The following is a 15,970-nucleotide window of genomic DNA, read 5'->3' as shown; positions in this document are numbered from 1 at the left end:
GTAAAATTCTCAAGCCTATTGTCTGAAAAATGCTGTTTTAACTGACCTTCCTTCATTTCAATTCAACATCATGTGCAGCAATTCAATTAAAATTCCTAATTTTAAAATCCCAAGACAATTCTCAAAAACGTTTCATCCTCCATCGCCGCAGAACTCCATCAGACCTGCTCCATTTTTCAGGTGGTTTTAGACCGACACATGATGGCCCGATTTAAACGCCTGCTCTGGTGTAATTAACAGCTGTGTTGTCCACTGATCAATAAAAGCTGTTCATTAAAAGTCCCTTTGCTGTCTCCGGATCCCTGGCAAATTTCAATGCTCTGAAAAGGTTCCTGCAAGAATTAACAATGCTAGGAATGAAATTCACAGCCACAGCTGGGCAAGACAAACCAGTTTGAAAGGAAATCGGCTGGGAAATACTTTGCAGCAACAGTGTTTTCCAGCCCTCGTAAACACTGCAAAGTAATCATGAAAACTAACTTACTTTCACCTTGAGGTTTTCCCAAATCGGACACGGGTGCCTGTATTTCTCTCCAAACCCTGGTAAATAAATCCGCCAAAAATGTTGGTTTACTCAGTATTGTCTCATGCGGCCCTTTGAAACCTCTTGAAATATAGACCATGGCCATCAATATCACAAAAAGTGAGAGAAAACAAAAGGCTGTGAATGTGTTAGAAAATCAATACTCTAGAGCAGAGCGGCTTCTATACAGACAGATCTTACAATATGACAGATTCAATGAAAAATAGGATGAATATGATCCTAGAATCATACATTTTACTTTGGAGTTGCACTAAAAGTGCATACTTCACTGAGAACGGGAAAGCATTTTTGAGTACGCTAGTATTGGGTAGTATAAAACTGTTTCTAATGTATATTCAAGCCCTTTTATTTGTTATAGCTAGAAACCATCACAGACTAGCCATCTTCTGTAGTGCAAAGCATTGTGGGTAATTGCTCAAAGTAACCCCAAAAGCTTGCATGGATTTATACCTAAAAAATCTCCTAGTCTGGGCACCTTCAACGCACTCCGATTTGGGTCAGACTAATCCTAATCCCACATACTGTAAGAACAGATAACCGAGTCATGCACAGCAAAAACTCCAGTGTTAAATTAACTCTCCTGGGAGTTTATTTGACTCCAGACTCAAGAGTGTTAAAGTGTTAAAATATGAGTGTTAAATTAACACTCAAGAGTGTTAAAGTTAATGAGCTAATTAAGTGATTAATTTAGTGATAATTGACCATCATTGAAGACACCTGATGATCACAGGCAGAATCGCTGAAGAAGAAAAATCTCATTTTCGAAGTCACCATAATGGTGATCATTATTTGCTTAGAGAAAAGGTGATCAGGTGCTGCTGATTATGGTTTGACATAACTCACTAAGCAAAATGATGTCCAAAAGATGTTTTTCAATGTCTTTGTCACAAAAGGCAGAGTTTGAAAAGACTTCCACTAAGGGGCCAGAATGAAAGTTTTTATGACGTCTTTTTTGACATGTTCTGGACATCTGAAAAAGACGTTAATGGATCCTTCGTGCAAGGTTAAAAACTAGTTCAAATGTGGCCATTCTCAACATTATTTATGGTCTATACTGGTTTATACTGTTTCTGGACCAAATAAAATCTCTCAGGATGCATTAAATTAAAACTTATGTTTATTTTTTTTCCTTACATTGTTTAGATGGTGATATTTATTTCATTTTGAGTCACCATTGTGGTGATCAGTGTTTGCTTTAGTTGGGCTCTTGGTCCCAATAATTAGTATTCTAGCTTTTCTTTGGCTGTTGTAACTGTGTGTGTTTGAATAACACCATTGTTGTGACAGAGAAAGCCAAGAAAATTGGCTCTCATCAGCTCCTTGTCGGTTGTTGACGATGATGATGAAATCAATATAAAGTGGGCATTTAACGTTGTGTTTAGACTTTTGTGTTTGTATCTGGAGTTTATAACCACAAATCTTGTGGAACTGCATTATTTGGCCTAGTAGTTGGACAAAAAGCAAATTTACACAATGTTTTGAGAAAATGTTCCATCTAGTCACACACAGACATCAAGATTTTGCATATGATTCACAAAAATGGTGACAATAAATAAAAAAAATGCTTCATGCCGCAATGCATAATGGGTAGCTTTCATAGTACAAAACATCCTCGATTCCCAGGCTTTTTTGTTTTGGTTGTCACCGTCGTTGAGAATCATATGCAAAATCTTGATATCTGTGTGTGACTATGTGTTTCACTTTCTTAAAACATATTGTACGCAGTGGTCATTATAAAGTTACTGGTCCAAATAATGCAGTTCTACGAGATGACTAATTATAAATTTCAGATATAAAAACATAAGTTTAGATGAAGCAAGCATCTGAAGACATCTAATTTTTAATTTTCTTGGCTTTCTCTGCACAATCAATGGTGTTATGCAAACAGATACAACAGCCCAAAGAAAAGCTAAAGTAAGAAGAATTGGGACCAAGAGCCCAACTAAAGCAAACACTCATCACCACAATGGTGACTTAAAATGAAACAAATATCACCATCTGAACCACATCTAAACAATGTAAATAAACTAATTTATTTCAAATTGTAAATTTAATGCATCCTGAGAGTGTTTCTTCAGTCCAGAAACAGTTTAAATTGTCTAAATAAGACCATGAGTTATGTTGAAAACATGTTGAACTTGTTTTTAACCTTGTACGAAGGATCCATTAATGTCTATATCGGACGTGCAGAACACATCACAAAAACATGTCATGAAAACTTTCATTCCAGCCCCTCAGTGGATCAGCCCCATCAGACTTTTGTGACTAAAACAATATCTAAAGTATAAAATGTAAGGGTTGACAGACTGCCCCACTGAAGCAAACACTGATCTCCATAATGGTGACTTTTAATTTTGATTTTTCACTTTCAGTGATTCTACTTGTTAACATCAGGTGTCTTCAATGTTGGTCAATCATTGCTCAATTAATCACTTAATTATCTCATTAACTTTAACACTGCTTCAGAGTTAATTTAACACTCTTGAGTGTGGAGTCATATAAACTCCCAGGAGAGTTAATTTAACACTGGAGTTTTTGCTGTGTGGGTAATGCCAACTGGGATTCAGTCAAAAAAAAAAAAAGCGGGTACTTCCACCAATAGTTATAGGAACTATGAAAACATTCATCCAGTGTGAAAGCCCCTTATATACCATTAACCACAGTGATAAAACATATATACAGTGTCTAAATGGTGTTTTTTTTGCTTCTTCTTCACTAATATTTCTCACTTACAACATGAGATTTGTCCACTTGTAATCTTTATATGAGGGAAGGGAAGGGAAGGAAAGGAAAGGTTAACATTAGTAAGGACCTTATTGTCTTATTGTAAAATGTTGGTGGATGGATGGATGGACAAATGGATGGATGGATGGACGGACGGACAGATGGATGGATAGGTGGACGGATGGACAGACGGATGGATGGACGGACAAATGGATGGACGGACATACGATGGATTGACGATGGACGAATGGATGGATGGATTGGTGGGTGGATAGAATTTACAAATGAATGGATGGATGGATGGATGAATGGATAGGTGGATGGATGGATGGATAGTGGATGGACAAATGGTTGGACAGATGGATAGACGGACAGATAGATGGACAGACGGATGGATGGACGGATTGGTGGGTGAATGGATGAATGGATGGATGGATGGATGGATGGATGGATGGACGGACGAATGGATAGGTGGATGGATGGATGGACAAATGGTTGGACAGATGGATGGACGGACAGATGGATGGACGAATGGATGGATGGATTGGTGGGTGAATGGATGGATGGATGGATTGATGGACAGACGAATGGATAGGTGGATGGATGGATGGATGGACAAATGGTTGGACATATGGATGGACGGATGGATGGACAAATGGTTGAACAGATGGATGGACGGACAGACGGACGAATGGATGGATGGATGAATAGGTGGATGGATGGATGGATGGATGGATGGATGGGTGGATGGATGGATGGATGGATGGATGGATGGATGGACAAATGGTTGGACAGATGGATGGACGGACAGATGGATGAATGGACAGACAAATGGATGGATGGATGGACCTTGAACTGCACAACTTCCTTTATACCGCATACAGTGAAAGTTGCTTTCAGGACTATAAATGCAATCACATAACCCACACGGACTGACAACACTGTTCAATGACAAACTGTGTAGAGTCCTGGTTTGTAAAATATGCGTGTGCAACATTATAAGCTCCATGAGGAAAATGAAGTATATAAACAGTGCAACAATTCTGCCCTCCCTCTCGGAGTCAAACTCGTGCGCATGTCCTCGAGTTTTAGAGGGCGTGCGAAACAAAGGATTCAGGGTGGAAAAGAGTGACAAGACTTCTGCTGCGCACCACCACTGACATCAAGGCTATCCATCTATAGAGATTCACACCTTGCTGTGTCTTTTCACTAACACACAAATCGGAACGCTTTTATGAAGACACATTCAAAGACAGCAATTCAATCTGCCCCCTTTAGAAATCAAGCTATTGTAATGTAATTCTAATATTTACTCACCGTCATGTCGGTCCAGATCTATATGCTGTTTAGATTGTTGCAGAATCTTCATGCGGCTCTTTTCCATACAATGACGGTTTACAGTCAGTCTTAAAAAAAGAAAACAAAAACAGAAATAAGATAAAAAAAAACTAGTAATATACATAGTAAAAGTAAGTGGTCGATATATGACTCGCACACTAAAGTCTGCTGTGGAAGACAAGCACATGATTACGTTTGTTGCTACTTTTATGATGTGTATTTTTACATTTTTATAAGACCCCCAGTGGTGAAATTAAGTTTTGAATGATATTTAAAATTATTAAAATGATTAAAACATGATTCATGATTTAAAACAATGATTCAACACCATTGCTGAGTATTTTCTCATCAAACTGCAGCGAATCAAAGCCTTCAAACCACCCGTTCCCTCCCATCGCAAGCATATGACCAATCCCGTCAACAACGGGGCGGGGCTTTTCTCCACTGACTTTCTATGATGTGATTTATGATTCAAAGCTTCAAAGAGAGAAGGCAAGTCTCTGACTCTGAGATGATGAACGGGAACATGGTTTGTGTAGCAACATATTATTAGCTGATTGATAATGTAGTCAAGACAAAGGCTAGTCAAATCAATTTTCATTATGTGTCTGACGTTATAGAACGTGATACATGATAAAACTCTAAATATTCTGATGGACGAGCCTGTATAATTCACGTTTCCTCTTCTTTCTCTGAATTTGTTTATGGTTCAAACATAGTATATGGCTGAATTAAACCAATATTTACATTTGCCGATGTGCGGCGTTTACTACGGTAAAGTTTTGAGTCACTATTTTGAGTATTGAGAGTACCTAACTTAACTCAAACTGATTGAGCCATCTCTATCATCTGGTTGAGGTATATTATGCCCAAAAAATCTACTAGATTTCACAGTGTCAATCAACAGCACTTGTCACAACACTTCTTCTAATATGGATGTCAGAAACAAATAAATCACCTCGGCCATGTGAACTGTTTTTGGTGAAATTTTGCAAGCTAAGCATTTTTTTTTTTTTACATATTACACTGTAAGAGCCTTAACTTTACAAAATGATGTTACTTGGTGCTATGAAAAAAAAAAGTATATTTTTAATAATTTTTCAAAAATATGCTCAACCAAACGGTTGATTTGGCACATAACGTTTAACTTTTTGAGAATGGACATTACAATACACTTTCAAAACTTGGTTGCAATTGAAGTATGATTTGGAATAAAGACCTAAGTTTAGTCTTGATTTAAAGAAAACACTCTAAAAAGTAAAATCACTTCAAAAAATAAAAGTATGAAAAAGTTATGGAAGTTTTAAATTTACATTAAATCAAATATACTGTACTAAATATTTTTTCTTTTATATAAAATATATATATTTCCTATAAAATTACTATAAAATCAAAGCCATATATCTAACCAAGTTGTGTTCCAAATTTGAAGTTGATATCACAAAAATTGAAGATTTTGTTTAGGCGTAATACCAAAAATGAATTTAATTGTATGCATTCAACTGTAACAAATGAATACATTTCTGTCCAAATATCACTTCTGTTACAAAATATGAAACATTGAGACTCAGACCTTTCTGACAATATGTTTTGTTAAAACTAGAAAAGGTTTTGATCATAAATTATGATGGGCAATGAAAAAGTATGGCAAAGTATGAATTCCAGTACTATTTATTACCATTAAGTGACATCTCAACTATTTGGTAGAGGCCGATATTTTAAAAACTACGGGATGTGTTGAAAAAAAAAAAAAACATTGAGTGTGGTTACTAGCGACGTAAGAAGATAAGAAATGTAAACAACAAAAAAAAATTCCATCACTTTTTTCTTGGTGTGGACTTCAAAGTGTTAAAATTAACTAAAATTTAATTTAGCATTTTACATGAAGAATAAGCTCACAGGTTTGGACCGACTAACTATCACTTAATAAGGAAAAACAATATTGCACAGAATCTAAAATGTAATCAAACCTTTCATATCGCAAGCCCCTCAGTTATAGATCTAATATGGAATCCAAAGCTCTGCACTGTTTTTCTTTGTGCGACAGGCAGCTTTTCAAAACCACTTTACAAGCATTCTGCCCCAGTTATCCCTGCGATTGGATTCCCGAGTGGACCGTATAGTCCTTCAGTTGTCAGGACTCCTTTGAAATCATGCTTGAACGGGAAACTACCGCACAGCTCTTGTTTTATTGCACTGTGCAGATTTTTATTTCTGGGCATCTTGTCAAAAAGCTTTAGATGATGTAATTATAGTGGTCAATTTCATTCCTGATGTGAAAAGATCTAAATCAGCAATCACAACACATCAGACACTAAAGACTCTCTAGAAGTATCGAACTAAAAGCCACTTAGCTGAACTTGAGTTTACTAACATAGTTCCTGCTAACAGACGTTCATCATATGAAGTACAGCATGTAGCCCCAAATGCACTGGGACACTTTAGACTCGCTTAATGTCGGAAAGTCATTGCATAACAAAATATCAAACACATTCTGCTAACTTTGCTCTTCTTTAGCATTTTTAGTGGACATTTTGAAAGAAAAGTGTCTTCTTTACCAGAAATGACACATTTTATCATCTTTCAGACATTTCATTTATTTTTAAATATGATTTAAGTTACTTTTGGCATCACCGTATCTTGTTTAAATGAGTTTTTGCGGATGCTTTCTGATGCTTGTCATGCATGGAGACAAATCTGGCATCCTTTAATTCACTCTAATTCATGCTACATTTGAATAGCTAAATCAGTGATAAGTCAATAAATCAGGGAATCGTCGTTATATAATTAATCTTATACAAACAATAACACGCCAATGAAACTGCGGTAGCCTGCGTGCTCCACATGAGAAAGAGATTGCCGTGTGGACGAAACCACCTATTAATGTAAAAGGTATTTTTTGTGAGGCCTAAAGGTACAATTATATGTGAGTTAATAGACTTTGACAGCATTCTAATTCTATAGAGCATAGACGTACATGAGTGGAATACAGAAATGGGGAATGAACAGAGTAGTGCATGTTTTTCAAGTCCACTGCATAAAAATCACATGCAATATCCAACAAAAACCATTCATATCCCATGTTCACCATAATCACGTGTAGGAAAGCAAGTAAAAACCAAAAAAAAAAAAAGATTATATATAATGAGTTCTTGTGATTAGATGTGTAATTAATAGTTAGATATACTTGTTGAAGATTACGTTCAGACATTCAGAACTGTGTTTAAAGTGCAATTTATGTTTCGAAACTTGGAATGCATTTTATTTTCATATTCAATTAATCAACATTACTTTCGCAAGAAAATCACACACTCATTCCTTTTAAATTAACTTCTCTTTTTGCATATTGCATGGAAGCACATGAATCTCCGACGTATATGTTTGTGCAACTATCTTTTTATATGCATATGGTTTCTATTAGACCGAATTAAATTAACTCCAATTGCAGAATCTGAATGCACAGTCTGTTCAATAAAATCAGCTATAAATTGAAGCAAAGACTGTTGGGATGCATGGTGCATGCACGGAAAGTTTCAAATCTGACAGTGAAAATTGGCAAAAATCACATGATCAAAACTAACTTAAAGGGATAATCCACTTTTTTGGGGAAATAGGCTCATTTTACATCTCCCCCAGAGTTTTACCGTTTTCGAATCCATTCAGCCGATTTTCTGATATTTAGAAGAACACCAGTAAGTAACCAGACAGTTTCTGGTCCCATTGACTTCCATAGTATGAAAAAATATATATACTATAGAGGTCAATGGGACCAGAAACTGTCTGGTTACTGATTTTTTATTTATTTTTTTTTTTTTTACTGGGAGTTGTAAAATGAACCTATTTCTAAAAAAAAAAAAAGTGGAGTATCCCTTTAAGACAACTTACCAAAATCGCTTGCTGGTCTTGGAACAACATTTGCATTGGTCAAAGAACCATCAATTGAACGATTGCAATCAATTCCTAACTATTTCCTCTTTAAATCAATCAAAGGGAAATGATAATAACGTTGTTTAAGCTCTTAACCCCAGCCAGAAGCTTAACCCTAATATCTGATGAGAACGTTGATCCAGCATTGAGAAATCACTGTAAATACAGTAACATGTTTGATATATTACAACACCAACGGCCTTTAAATAAAAAAAATAAAAAAAACTGAACACATTCACCTCAGTGCCACACAAACACAGTTTCCTCGTCATGTACGCGCCGTCCTACACCACCTGATTATATTACATTAGCAGAGCACAAATTAATAAACGTTAGATAAATACCTTCCGTGCATCAGATTATGATGCATCATCAATTACAACAAACTGACAGATGGTGAAAGCAAATGAACACACACATTGCCTGTGAGCGCTGGGTGGGTCTCACCAGCAAGTCTGTAATCCCTAAGAGTCAGCTACATTTTCTGTGTGGCAAACCCTTGACTTGATTTGGCACCGGCGACGGGATTCAGAGCGATAATCTTCTCAGTCCTTCCCCCACTATACACCTCGGGATAATGGCGGCCCATTGAGGGGGATTCGGCTCCACCATATGCAGTTTATGTGTTGTTTTACCACCGCAATCACTAAAGGAATTATGTAAATAAAACCAGGGCACAAATTCACTCATAAAATCTGTCCGACACGTAATTCGCATCCAAGTCCCTGCAGGTCACCAACCCGATCTCACGACCAAGTCGCATGAATTCGACGAATGATTAAAAAGTGGCTAATTCGTAACAATTCATACGACCTCACTCGTACGAATTAATTCGATTTTGCTAAATCGTACATATTTTACGAATTGGCCAATTCGTATGAATTCGTACGAATGACCTACCCCTTACCCCGCCCCTAAACCTAACCATCACGTCGGTTTAGACAAATCGTACGAATTAGTACGAATTAGACACTTTTTAATCATGCGTCAAATTCGTACGAATTGGTCGTGAGATAGTGTTGAGGTCACTTATGAACTATGATCAGAAGACTTTTCAAAACTGCAAACCAGACACCTGAGTACAGCACACATCTGGATATATGCCTAAAGATAACACTCTTCAATATTTGCTCATTATCAGCCATTTTACAAGCAATTCGGGAGTACCTAATTCCAAGCAGTCGCACTTTACCTACTACAGACTTCAGAAGCGTGACAAAACAACACAGCTATTTTTCATTTATCACTGATACAAATTTACACCAAAACAAACTTATAGCGTCAATTTTACTGTAGTATTTTTGAGAAACTTGTCAGCGCTTTACAACAACCCTCAGATATCCAAAGCGCTTCACATCAAAGATTAAAAATAAAACAACACATCATACCAAAAACAAAATAAAACCAACCATGCAACATCGAGACTAACGTCCCGGTAAGTTGGAAATAGAAGTCTTGTGAGAAGCGAGAACGAGCGATAAACCAACACTATCTCACGACCAATTCGTACGAATTCGACGCATGATTAAAAAGTGGCTAATTCGTACTAATTCGCACGACCTCACTCGTACTAATTCGTACGATTTGTCTAAACCCACGTGATGGTTAGGTTTAGGGGCGGGGTAAGGGGTAGGTCATTCGTACGAATTCATACGAATTGGCCAATTCGTAAAATATGTACGATTTAGCAAAATCGTATTCATTCGTACGAGTGAGGTCGTATGAATTGTTACGAATTAGCCACTTTTTTAATCATTCGTCGAATTCGTACGACTTGGTCGTGAGATCGGGTTGGATAAACACGAAGTGAAGTAATATGATGTATTACCCACTCGGTAGACATAGCTCCACACGATAAAGTTGGCTGGCTCCGATAATAACAATTGCACATAAGCAGCGGTAGAAAGTGGGAGGAAGGTGCCGCAAGGGAGTTTTTTTTTATGATTTTATGTGTTAAAATATATATACGCCACACAACTGTAGGGGGAGCTGATGAGAAAACAAAAGTGAAAATCAGCAAAAAATGACTAGAGTTGCCAAGTGCCCCTTTAAGGGATTGAAACTTGCCGGCCGAGAAAGGTTATTAAAGACATTGTTAAAATAGTCCAAGTGACTTAAGTTTATCAAGTGACGAGAATAATTTGTGTGTGCAAAATAACGACTACACGACAGAACGTAGTCTCACAATTGGCCAGCATCACACACATGACCAGCGTCAGCCATTAGTGAGCCTGCGCTGTTACACTACGTGAAATCTCACGGCCCACAGAGAAAGAAATGAATAGTTGAATAAAATTGGTATTTTTGTTTGTTTTTCTGCACACAAACAAGTAGCTTGTAGCTTGAAAAATTTAAGATTGAGCCACTGTGGTCACTCGGACTATTTTAACGATGTCTTTAATAACTTTTCTGGGCTGGCCAGTTTCAATCCCTTTAGAAGCCTATATGGACTAGTATTTACGGACTTACGGGGTTGGAACAACATGATAGAGAGTAATTACTGACAAAGTTTTCATTTTGGGGTGAACTATCCCTTTAAAAGCCATTCTGAGTTTAGACAGGGTTACATCTGTAATTAATGTCTTAAAAACAAACAATAACACCTTAAACTCGACTCTAAAGTGCACAGGGAGCCAATGTAAGGTGTAGAGGACGGGGTGATGTGTGCAACGGCATTTTGCACTAATATACTTTTAATAAATATTATGATTTTTTTTTCTTTTATTCTTTCTGTGTCGATTTAATTTTAGTTAAAGCTTTGTTAATTTTGCTGTGTGCTGTTTTTATTTTTTTTTATAAGTCTATATAAGTTTGATAAATTTGTATTTCAGTTTTTGTCTCTTTGTTTTTGTCTTTTTTTGTCAAATTAAACAAAAAAATGTCTTGGCAACTAGCTGGAATAAAATATGTTTTTTTTAAATATATATTTATGAATTAATAATTTAAGGAATTTAGGCATTTTTATACCTTGATTCAATTAATGTTTATTTTTTATGATTTTTTTCTTAGTGTCTGTCCACTATATACCAGCTAGTATAATTAAACATACAGCCAAGGAATGAGTTAGAAAGTTTGTTCATTCAAACGATTCAATCATTCGATTTATCAATTTGTTTCTTTGATTCACAGATTCAATCATCTGATTCACAGATTCTACACCTGATTCACTGATTAAATCAAATGATTGTATAAATTATGAGAGGCATAACATGTGGACATTTCCCTAAAGTAACCCAACACTGTCTAAAGCAGCTACATACAAAAAATATCAACCCCAAAAGAAAACCAGGTTCAGTTCAGCATGTTCAGTTAGCTCACTCATTTAGTTAGCATGCTAAGAACAATTCATCTACATTTATATCTATATGAATGTATCAAAATGGGCCTAATTAGCTGTGAAATGAGCATCGTTCTCGCCACTGTGTTGTTTAAGATAATTCACATGCACTACATGTGTTATCCGTGCGAACGGCCATTCTTCTTACTTCCTTCACAAGCGAACACATCCTACATTCATCAGACTCCAGAGTGAGTGACTCACTCCCATTTCTCATCCTCTAAGGCCTTGGAAAGCACACACACACATGCAGGGTCTCACAATAGAGTCTACTTAATTGTTTTCTTACTAAGAGGCAAATTAATTTTCGGGATGTACATCTAATCGTAGCGTAGGGAGGGGAGGTAATTTGTTAATGGAACAGAGAGAAAATGGCAGGCTGGCCTCTCTCGCTCACTCCTCGTCTTTGCACACCCATGTCAGTCTTTTGAACAGAATCGGGGGAACTAAAGTGGGTTAAAAAAACACAGTCATTACATATATTTTGCTGTCAAAGCGAGAGAGAAAGACAAGAAGAGAAGCTGTATCGCTTTGTTCACCCGGCGGATTGGATAAGCCACAGACTTCATTTAATCACTATCTCGCTGTTCCCCCTGAGGTCCTCTCCGCCTCCTCCGGGACCGTTCTGCCTCTGTTTAAGCACTTTTAATTATGTTTTAACTACAGCCTAATCACGCCAACTTTGTCCAGACGAAGCACTTACTAAAATATCCCCCGCCCAACCTCTTAACCGGCCTGAAAATGTAAACTAGAGGAGGCACTGACTCGCACGCCAGATCATGAACAATACCATTTTACATAACCTTCTGGAAAGAAAAAGAGATCAACGTACTACAAAAACATACGAGTGTCAACTAAGCTGCTCGTTCTGAAATCTTCATGATGTCACTGTGATGTCAGCGGCGTAATGCTGCTATTAAGTGCTTAGTATTAATCAAAAAGGAAAAAAGAGAGAAAATCACTCACTGCTTTTTATTTATTTCATTGTTCTTTTGGAGAAATTGTTTACTTATTAATTAAAAAAATAAAAAAACCTGAAGCGATGTTTTCTCATTAAAGAATGAGTCGTTAGAAAAGGTCATGTTTAATTTGTTCCGACCAAAAACGGAGACAAAAGGTCTTCAGTGTTCACATTTTGTTTTTATATAAAATTTCTTAACACAATCCATCAATTATAGACCGTTAGCAATTAATAAATCCAAAGCGGTGTTTAATTTGTTAACATTGACATATTCAACTTTTTCCATTAATGAGTTTGCTGGATAACAGGCTTACTTTCCCATGCAAAAATGAAAACTTGCAGAACATTATTAAGTAGTAAATTGATAAAAAAGTGACTTATTGCAAATAAATTAATCTATTCATCAAATAATCCTTAAAAATTAAATCCATCACAGTTTCCACAAAACTCTGAAGCTGCACGACTGTTTTCAACGCTGATTATGATCAGAAATGTTTCTTGAGCGTCAAATCATCATATTAGAGTGATTTCTGAAGGATCATGTGACACTGAAGACTGGAGTAATGATGCTGAAAATTCAACTTTGATCGCATGCATGAATTAGATTTCAAAATATATTTACATAGTAAAGAGGTATTTTGAATTATAATAATATTTCACTATTTTTACTGTATTTTTTATCAGTGTTGAAATAGCCTTGGTGAGCAGAAGAGGCTTCCTTCAAAAATATATAAAAAATCCTACCAACTTCAACCTTTTGAATGGCACTGTACTACTGTAGTAATACACAAGTATATCATGATAGATTTACACATTATCAACAACTATTAAGCGCAGACTGGCCACCCAGAGGAAACAATACGGATGCTGTAATTCCTAAACAAACACCAAAGCGACAGATAAATTTTTTTTTTTAATGTTTTTTAAATTTAAAACCAATTTTTAATGTTCTTCTTCCTCAAAAGTTTCTGCAAATAACAGCTGAACAACTGAACGTTCAGTACAAACACTCTATTCCATCTCATTCCCTGCCCTCAAGTCATTTTGTGACTTACTTTCGTCTGCCAAACACAGAAGAATGAAGAATGTTCTCGCTGATATTTTCTGAACAAAAAAGATTTAGTGACCAGGACTCAAAAATGAGAATAAAACAACCATAAAAGTATCATAACATAAGGCTTGTGCATTATATTCCTAGGCTGAAATCTAAGCCATTATTCATCAATTATCGGCATATATAAAAATGGTCACTGATTACGGCAAGCCGTTTTAAATTTGATTCATTTCCAGGATATGAATTCTTGACATCAACAATTCAATTCTTCATATCAAAAAATGTAATTGCTGATATCTGTAATTGTATTTTCACTAGTGAAATCTCATCATAGGCTGCCATTCACAATAAATTGTTGATTATTTTTATTGTGGATAAATTCTTGATTACTAGTAGACATATAATTTTTGATATCAATAATTAAATTGTCACTAGTTAAAATGTCTATTCTTGATATCAACAATTCAATTTGTACTAGTAAAGATTATAATTTTTGACATCTGAAAATATATTTCGGATATCAATACTATTTTAGATAAAATGGCTTTCTTACTAGTAACAATCACATTCATGATATCAGAAATGAACATTGTCACTAGTAAAAATTGAATTGTTGATATCAAACATGAACATTGTTACTAGTAACAATTAAATTGTGGATATCAAGAATAGACATATCAACTAGTAACAATTGAATTCATGATATCAAAAATAAAGATTTTTACTAGTAATAATTGTATTTCTGATTTGTGAAATTGGAATTTCAACTAGTAAGAAATCAATTCTTGATATCAACAATTGGTTTTGAATGGAAGTCAATGGTGACATTTCACTCGTGAAAATACAATTGTTGACATCAAGAATTACATTTTTGATAAAAAAAAATGTAATTGTTGATATCAAGAATGTAATTGTTGATATCAAGAATTAATATCCTGGAAATGAATAAAAGTTAAAACGGCTTGCCATACACTGATGTCTGATGTGACATTTCAGAGCTAAAAGCCTCAACTTACCTACAACTTTCCTTTTTCTGCCTTGAATGCACTTCTGCTTACAAGAAATGCAAATCTAGTTCCATCTGGTATTTAACTAACAAAGCATTTATGAAAATAGCCCCGCCCTGCTAACCTTGCTGAATATATATCAGATCCCTGCTGCTAAAACAGTCAAACACACACACACACACACACACAATCAGCCGCTCTCTAATGGACTATTGTGTTAGCTGTAATAGCAAGGCCAGATCTAGCGAGAGGAGAAGTGCCTTTCGTAAAGTCGTCATGGAGACAGAGGTGTCGGCGCTCTGCTAAAATCCTGAGAGCCAGTAAAGTCTGAGAAAAAGCCCAGAGATACGGCCTCTCCCACACATTTCTCCCATTACATCTAACTTTGTGTGAACTCGTGTCACTGCCAAATTGTAACAGAACAAGTGTTTTGTGTAGTTCTCTTTGTGCCGTTGTGCAGCGAGCGCCGAGCGAAACCCAATCGAACGGGTGCAGGTTTGCATGTCTGATGTGATGCGCACCTGAAATGAATAATGCAAACAAGATACTTCTGACTCGGATACATTTGTACTTTTTATAGAAATACTGATATAATTACAACACGCAACACTTTATACTAAGGTTTCAATAGTTAAAGGGTTAGTTCACCCAAAAATGAAAATGATGTCATTAATGTGCGTCTGGTGCGGCTGAGCTTCGGTTACAGTCTAGTACAAAACAATCTTCACAAACATGTCTAAGGATTTCCACACAGAGGAAGACATATTTATTTGAACCCGAAAACACAGACGCACCAGACACACGTCAGCAGCGTAACTGAACCACGACAGACCCGGAAGACAATACAATGCTGAATAAAGTCGTAGTTTTTGTTATTTTTGGACCAAAATATATTTTCGATGCTTCAAAACATTGTAATAACCCACTGATGTCACATGGATTACTTGAAACGGCATGAGGGTGAGCCATTAATGACATCATTTTCATTTTTGGGTGAACAAACCCTTTAAGTCTCTCTAAACTCCTCCTATCCGACTCTGCTCTGATTGGTCAGATGGCCCAGTCTGTTGTGATTGGT

The 15,970-nt window shown here is 36.2% G+C and overlaps 1 protein-coding gene across 4 annotated transcripts in view; it reads right to left on the bottom strand.

Annotated features, from left to right (window-relative positions):
- cdh22 (cadherin 22) overlaps positions 1 to 15,970 on the bottom strand; it is a 289,056-nt gene that overhangs the window by 143,349 nt on the left and 129,737 nt on the right. For 3 of the 4 annotated variants that reach the window (XM_089134499.1, XM_089134498.1, XM_089134500.1), the window contains exon 2: positions 4,586 to 4,674. The exons of the other annotated variant lie outside the window; for it this stretch is intronic. The gene's annotated coding sequence lies outside the window, so the exon portion shown is untranslated. The remainder of the gene's footprint in view (positions 1 to 4,585; positions 4,675 to 15,970) is intronic. 4 annotated transcript variants of the gene reach the window in all.

The sequence above is a fragment of the Pimephales promelas genome, chromosome 8 (genome assembly GCF_988280905.1).
Source record: "Pimephales promelas chromosome 8, fPimPro1.hap1.1, whole genome shotgun sequence".
Lineage (NCBI taxonomy): Eukaryota > Metazoa > Chordata > Actinopteri > Cypriniformes > Leuciscidae > Pimephales > Pimephales promelas.
This window is presented reverse-complemented; position numbering and strand designations above follow the sequence as displayed.